Source organism: Raphanus sativus, unplaced genomic scaffold, assembly GCF_000801105.2.
Source record: "Raphanus sativus cultivar WK10039 unplaced genomic scaffold, ASM80110v3 Scaffold0009, whole genome shotgun sequence".
NCBI lineage: Eukaryota > Viridiplantae > Streptophyta > Magnoliopsida > Brassicales > Brassicaceae > Raphanus > Raphanus sativus.
This window is the reverse complement of record NW_026615335.1, coordinates 74,331-81,363: the sequence shown is the minus strand read 5'-3', so window position 1 is coordinate 81,363 and position 7,033 is coordinate 74,331. Positions and strand designations below refer to the sequence as shown.

The 7,033-nt window shown below is 45.2% G+C and overlaps 1 non-coding gene across 1 annotated transcript; it reads right to left on the bottom strand.

Moving 5' to 3' along the window:
- Positions 1–3,163: 3,163 nt before the first annotated feature.
- LOC130500666 (small nucleolar RNA R71) lies at positions 3,164–3,270 on the bottom strand. Its single transcript, XR_008939251.1, has one exon. It is a non-coding gene; the product is annotated as a small nucleolar RNA R71 (small nucleolar RNA).
- Positions 3,271–7,033: the final 3,763 nt, after the last annotated feature.

Sequence of the window (7,033 nt, the reverse complement as noted above, 5' to 3'; positions counted from 1 at the left end):
TGAGTGTTGTAAGTTTGATATTGGGGAATGAGATTTGGTTAAGGAAGAGAACATAGACTCATTGGTTATAAAAAAAATAGATCCCTAGAACTCTAGAGAAAGTTATTCATTATGTCTTATAGGGATGGCAAAGAAGGATTCTAGCTCTAGTATATAAGAATGTCTTGGCCCCCATGTATAAAAAAAGGAAAAAAAAGAAAAAAAAAAAAGAAAAAAATGAATGAAATAAGGGGGCTAGCAAAGTTAGTGAGAGCTTAGAAGTGTTTACAAATATGAAAATCCCTTGTAGACTTCAAAAAGAAAGAGTTCTAAGTGAGAAATTACCTTTGAGTATCTTAAAATGTTTTTTGGTGAGTGATGTGAGTTGGGTTGACATTGGGGTTAAGTTCTTAGTTATGATTATCTAGGAAAAGGGTAGAATAATGGAGATTGAGCATTGTATGCATGAATTGATCCCTTTCTTAGATATATTATGTGCAATGTCAAGGCTACTTATTTTGAGAGTTAGCCACCCAAAAATACATGCTATCTTATCTTGTTTCACTTCACACTTTGACCCTTTTTCCTTACCAAACCAAATGACTTGGACCATTTGACCATGAGCAAGATTTCTATTGAGTTACTTGTTGATTGTTAGAGAGTTAGTAGATTTGTGGTTTGTGGAAACATGATGATGAGGAGTAAAGGTGCAAAAGAGTTATGATAGGCCTAGAGAAGTTAGAGATGGAAAAAGTCTTTGCTCATTGCTATTTGGCATGATTGTGATAGGTTGTTAGGTTGAGAACTAAGAAGAGATTCTTTTCGTTGTGAGTCTTCCCTCCTTGTGTTTTGAAAAGTTTACTTGAGGACAAGTAAAGGTCTAGTGTGGGGGAGTTGATGTCTTGCATATTTACATGTTTTTAGCATTCATATCTTGTGCATTTTGATCATATAAGTTAGGCATTAGGCACCTTTAGGTCCATTTTACATTCATTTGTCCTTATCAGGTGTTGGCGCATGCTTTGGTGTGATTTGAGGTGTTTGGGAGTCTTATGGCCCAAAAAGAAGGTGAAGAATCAAGTTTGGCCATGAAAGAGAAGTCAATCCATGATCTGGTCGAGACAAAGATGATCTTGGACGGAGGCCTTAGAGATGTCTTCTGTTGCTAAGCTTTTGTGGACAGACAGATAATTGAGTTAGCTTTCCAATGGAAGTGGTTTCAAGTCATTTAGAGCTATATTGGAGGAGTTATGATCAGTTTACTAAAAGCACATTAAGCTGACCGGGTAGAGTGGCCCGGGTACAGCTACCCGGGCGCAAATGATGGGTCTGGCCAAGGAAGTTTTGGACCGGGGAAGCATGGACCGAGTACAAAACCCCGGGTGGAGAGCCACCAAAGAAGGACCAGGGAGGCTTGGACCGGAGTCGTCACCCCGGGCGCAAAAGGAAGAAGCAAGGACCGGGGTGGCAGGACCGGGTTGGTTGACCTTGGCTCGACCCCGGTCCATTTTCTTACCTCATTTTGGACATAAATTAGCTTTTCCTAAGGTCATTTTGGTCATTTGTCTTGGTGTTTCTTCCTTTCTAAACCTAAGTATAAGTACTCTTGTAACCCAAAGTTGAGACTTATCTTCTTTTCTCTCTAAGAACACATTGAAACCTTAAAGAAAGATTGAATCTTTAGTTTCTTTTCTTCCTATTTCTTTGTGATTATTGGTTTAAACTTGCTTCTCAACATGTTTTCTCTTAAATCAACCATGGGTTTAAGGTTAATCATGAAGATTAGTGAGTAGACTCCTTTGGATTCATGGGTTAGGGTGATTAAGGGTGATTAGTGAAGATCTAAGGTGTTTAGTGTTAGATTTACTTGTTTCCTTTCTTGTTGAAGGTTCTCAATGCTATTTTGATCTTAACCATATCAAAATAGATCCTTAAGCATTTCCTGCCCACAAGGTGTATGATGAAATGCCTGAACCAACTCTTCAATGCTTTTAGGCTTGCTCTACCTAAGAGATTAGTTGTTAAAGGAGTTAATATTGCTATTAGACTGTTTCTCCATGTTTGCTTTATAAACATTCAACCTAAGAGATTAGATGCTTGAGTTACTTTAGCAAAAGAGCATGCATCTAGAGATAGAGCTTGTTTAGCTTAGTGTCTAGGCATAAGGAAAATGTTAGATTGATAGCTTGCCACCTTTAGATTGGATCTACATCACCCAATATCAAATGCCTAGCCCCATGAGTCCTCCTTGCTTCATATTGAAAAGAAAGTTCACTCTTTTATTGCATTTCTAGTATAGCCTTAGTTTATAATCAAAACCATCTCTCTTATTGGATTGCACTTAGCTTAAGTATAGACTTGCATTCTATTTGCATTGAGATCATCTAGGAATGGATTGACATCTGAAGTACTACTTTGATTTGCATAATTGGACCATTGAAAAGTCCTGTTATCAAATTGGCGCCGTTGCCAATCCTAGTTTGATTTTGACATTGAGATATGGTCACTTGCTTGAGACTAAGTCATTTTTATTATTGCTGTTTGTGATATTGATTCTCTCCCTGCAAAGCTTGGTGCATTTCAGGTGTATGAACTTGAGGAGCAGAGGTTCATCAAGCCTTGTTCCAAGAGTTGAAGACATAGCTGCACTTGAAAGAGAGTTAGTAAGAAAGAGAAGAGAAGAAGAGTAACAGGTTCACTTGCAGAGATTGGGGTTTGATATGGAGAACGTACCTCAACATGAAGCTGCTCAAGCTGGTATTGGTCAAGGAGCTGCCAACCTTAGATCTCAGTGCCAGCCACAACACCCTCCACGCCAAGCTAGAGCCATTGGGGCCTATGATCAACCTCACATCAATGGTCATAGGTTGGGAATCAGAGCACCTGCTGTGGAGAACAACTACTTTGAGATCAAGTCAGGACTGCTCAACACCATTGAGAACAACAAGTATCATGGTCTTGCTACTGAAGATCCTTTTGACCACTTGGACAAGTTTGATAGCTATTGTGGTTTGTCCAAGATCAATGGAGTGTCAGAAGATGCTTTGAAGCTCAGGCTCTTCCTTTCTCTCTGGGAGACAAGGCAAGACAGTGGGAGAAGTCTCTCCCAAGCAACTCTATCACTGCTTGGGATTAGTGCAAGGAAGCCTTTCTAGACAAGTTCTTCTCCATCTCCAGGACAGCTAAGATCAGGAATGAGATCTCTGGGTTTCAGCAAAGGAACTTAGAAAGTTCCAGTGAAGCATGGGAAAGATTCAAAGGCTACCAAGCTCATTGCCCACACCATGGCTTCTCCAAAGAGAACTTGTTGAGTACCTTCTACAGGGGAGCTATACCACAGTGCAGAAACAGACTTGATACAGCCAGCAATGTATTCTTCTTAGGCAGAAACGAGGTGGATGCAGAGTAGCTGATAGAGAACATGGCCAAGAGTGACTCAGTATACAGTGAGGATTGTTGGGGTCAAAATCGGTCAAGACGAAATCGATGTCCGAAAATCTCGGAAAAATATGAAAGATGTAAAAGCAACCTCGAGAGACTAATTGTTAATCGAGAAACCTTAAGAAAAAATTAAGTTCGAGATTCATCGTCTCGAAATCAACTGCTAGAAACATTTTCTACACAAGGAAAAAAACCTACGGAAAACTAAAAACGCAAAGAACACGAACGCGCCGAAGGAACCGAGCAGCCAACACCGGACGTGGCCGTGGCCGACGGGCGGTTAGCCCCGTGCTGGCCGTGGCCGCCGGCGGCTAGCGCCCGTGCTGGCCGTGGCCGCCGGGCGGCTAGCCCCGTGCTGGCCGTGGCCGCCGGCGGCTAGCGCCCGTGCTGGCCGTGGCCGCCGGGCGGCTAGCCCCGTGCTGGCCGTGGCCGCCGGCGGCTAGCGCCCGTGCTGGCCGTGGCCGCCGGGCGGCTAGCCCCGTGCTGGCCGTGGCCGCCGGCGGCTAGCGCCCGTGCTGGCCGTGGCCGCCGGGCGGCTAGCCCCGTGCTGCCGTGGCCGGCGGCGGCTAGCGCCCGTGTTGGCCGTGGCCGCCGGGCGGCTAGCCCCGTGCTGGCCGTGGCCGCCGGCGGCTAGCGCCCGTGCTGGCCGTGGCCGCCGGGCGGCAAGCCCCGTGCTGGCCGTGGCCGCCGGCGGCTAGCGCCCGTGCTGGCCGTGGTCGCCGGGCGGCTAGCCCCGTGCTCGCTCGGGTCGTCGACGGCTAGTCTTCGTGCATAAGTTCCAAGCCTCCGGGTCGCCAGAAATCCGTGTTTCACGACTTCCGAGTCCTTATAAATAAAACTCCTTTTTCTGTTCCGGGATTTCTGAAAACCCCTAAGACGTCAACGGATAGGAAGACTTCGTATAAAACGGTGATGGTTATCGTACAACACCATTCACCTCAGCAATGGATCGAAGATCTTCCGAAAGACTCGACATCCAAGTAGGAGTATCCTTTCAGAGAAATCGTAGAAAAACAGCGGAAGCCCGGAATGCGGCCCGAAAGGGACCAACTCCGATCGGACGACCAGTTTACGATTCTCTAAAGGGATAGATGCGACGGTTTACAATTATCTTCGCATGACAAGATAAATGATAAACTTCCGAAAAGATAAATGTCAACTTTCCGAAAAGATAAATGTCAACTTTCCCGATAAACACGAAAGCCGACGAAAATGGAAAAAGTCCAGCCCACGGCAGACTCAGCCCACCAAGGATAGACCGTCATATGGGAGTATATAAGCAATGCTAGGAGCAGAGGAAGGGGGATCCGAAATCAGAAGAAAGAAACCATCCCAGAGCAATTTAGAACTTAGGCGCTTATTTCCTTTTTTAGCGAGCTGCGACTCAACTAGGTTAGATCTAGGATTCGAGACTAGCGACGATCGACAGCTCTTGCGGCCGAGATCTCGACCTGTTGTCCAAACGCTCTCCGCAGATTCGGAAATAAGATTTTTTCTTTTTGCTCTACTTATTTTGCGTATTTATTCTCAAATTAGACTTGTCTTAACTCTGTCGTGCGTGGCCCAGCAGATAGCCGGGATCCTCGGGGAAAACTAGGTCAACTTAGTTTTCCTACGTTTTAACTTAACTAAAATCGACAGTGCGAATTTCGGTTCCCACAAGGATCATGATAGAGTAAACAGAAGTGATGATCAGCAGACCAAGAAAGAGCTCAAGTCTTTGGAAGAGAAGCTGGACCTACTTCTTGCCAACAAAGCTAAGCTGGATCAGATGAAATCAGTTGGGGAACAGCAACAAAAGCAGGTTGCTGAGATCAAGAAGATTGGTGGCTTGGAAGGACAGGAAGAGGTGTGCTTTATCAACAACAATGGAACTTGGTATAGGAAAGAGCCCAACTTTCAATACCAAAACAACTACCAGCAAAAGCCCCTCTACAACAACCAACAAGGTGGTTATCAAAGCAACCAGCCTACTCAAGCTAAAGGAAGCTCTTCTCAAGCTCAAGTTCCAAGTTCAACCATGGAATCTATGTTCAAACAAATCCTAGAAACTCAAGGGAAATTTGCTAAGGACATTGGAGATGAGTTCAAAGCTATTCATGCCAAGATTGATGGAACTTATTCTGACCTCAACAACAAGTACATGCAACTTGCCTCTCACGTCAAAGCTTTAGAGAGCCAGGTTGCTTCTATGCCTTCATCCTCCAAGCAGCCTATGGGAACTCTACCAGGGAAAGCAGAGGCAAACCGAAGGGAACATTGCATTGTTCTCCTCTCTAGTGACACTTCTCAGGTCGCCACCTACAAGAGAGAGGTAGATGAGATTGAAAGATTGGTGTTTGGAACTGGAATTGAACAGGTTGAGCATGTGGTTGTTGCAACAGCTGAGTCCAAGATCGTGCAAGAAGCTGACAGGATAGTTGCAGAAAAGGTTGAGCAGAGCATAGAGCACAAGGCTGAGAAACCAGTTGAGAGAAGATCTGGTCAGAGGCTGAATGTGGTGAAGCAGGAAGACACTGAGGTTGAGCTATCCCCCTATGACAAGCTCCCTTTTCGAGAGAGATTCCTCACCAAAGCTCAAAAGAAGGTGGTCTCCAAATTCAGAAAAGACTTGAGTGATATTGGAGTAAGGCTTCCAGAGATCCACAACATGCAAGCTGCTCATGTCCAGATGATGCTCATCAAGGACATTATAGACCACCAAGCTGAAGTAGCAGAGCTCCTGACATCTCTACAGTCAAGCTTGATCCACCAGTCCCACCCAAGTCCCTCCCTAAACTAGGACACCAAGGGATGTTCACTTTGCCTTGCTCCCTTGGAAAGCTTAACTTTGATGATGCTCTAGTTGATTCTGGTGCAAGTGTGAATGTGATCTCACTTGAGGTGATGAAGAGTCTAGGGATTGAGCACATGCTACAAGACACATCTAAGCTCCAATTTGGGGATTCCTCTTCTACAACCCCAATTGGTATCATTAAGGATTTCCCTTTGAAGCTTGGAGCATGCAGCATCCCTATAGACCTCACTGTTTTGAAGATGGCAACTAGGAAGAGAGTCCCATTGATCCTTGGCACTCCATTCCTCACAACAGTGGGAGCTTGCATAGACTTTGCCAACAACAAAGTCACACTCTTAAATGTGAACAAAGCTGTCTCCTACCCTCTTCAATCACCTAAGTTGAAAGCTGAGTATTGTGGCACAATAACTTGTGGAGCATCCTCCATTGAGAAGACAAAGGCTGAGCTGAGTGGTATTGAGAAAGAGGTTCTTGGTGAAGAGTCCCCTAAGGAGAAGTGTGATGAGCACTTGGAAAGTGCTCAAAAAGAGGAGGTGAGTGAAGCCACAAAGGCCTCCCATGGCAAGAAGAAGATTGTGAAGGAATCTCACCGTCCACCTCTTGAGAAGACTCCTCACACCCTTACTCTCCACCCAATGAAGCTCAAGGATGGAGCTATTGAGTACAAGATCAAGTGCAAGGGAAGGTCTAAGCCATTCTCAAGTGCAAAGGCCATCATCACTCCTAACCTCCAAGATGATCCAATCAAGCTTCAAGAGCTTCTCTCCCACGTCCTCACCATCACTCTTGAAGGTGGAAAGGAGTCTCCTTCTCACT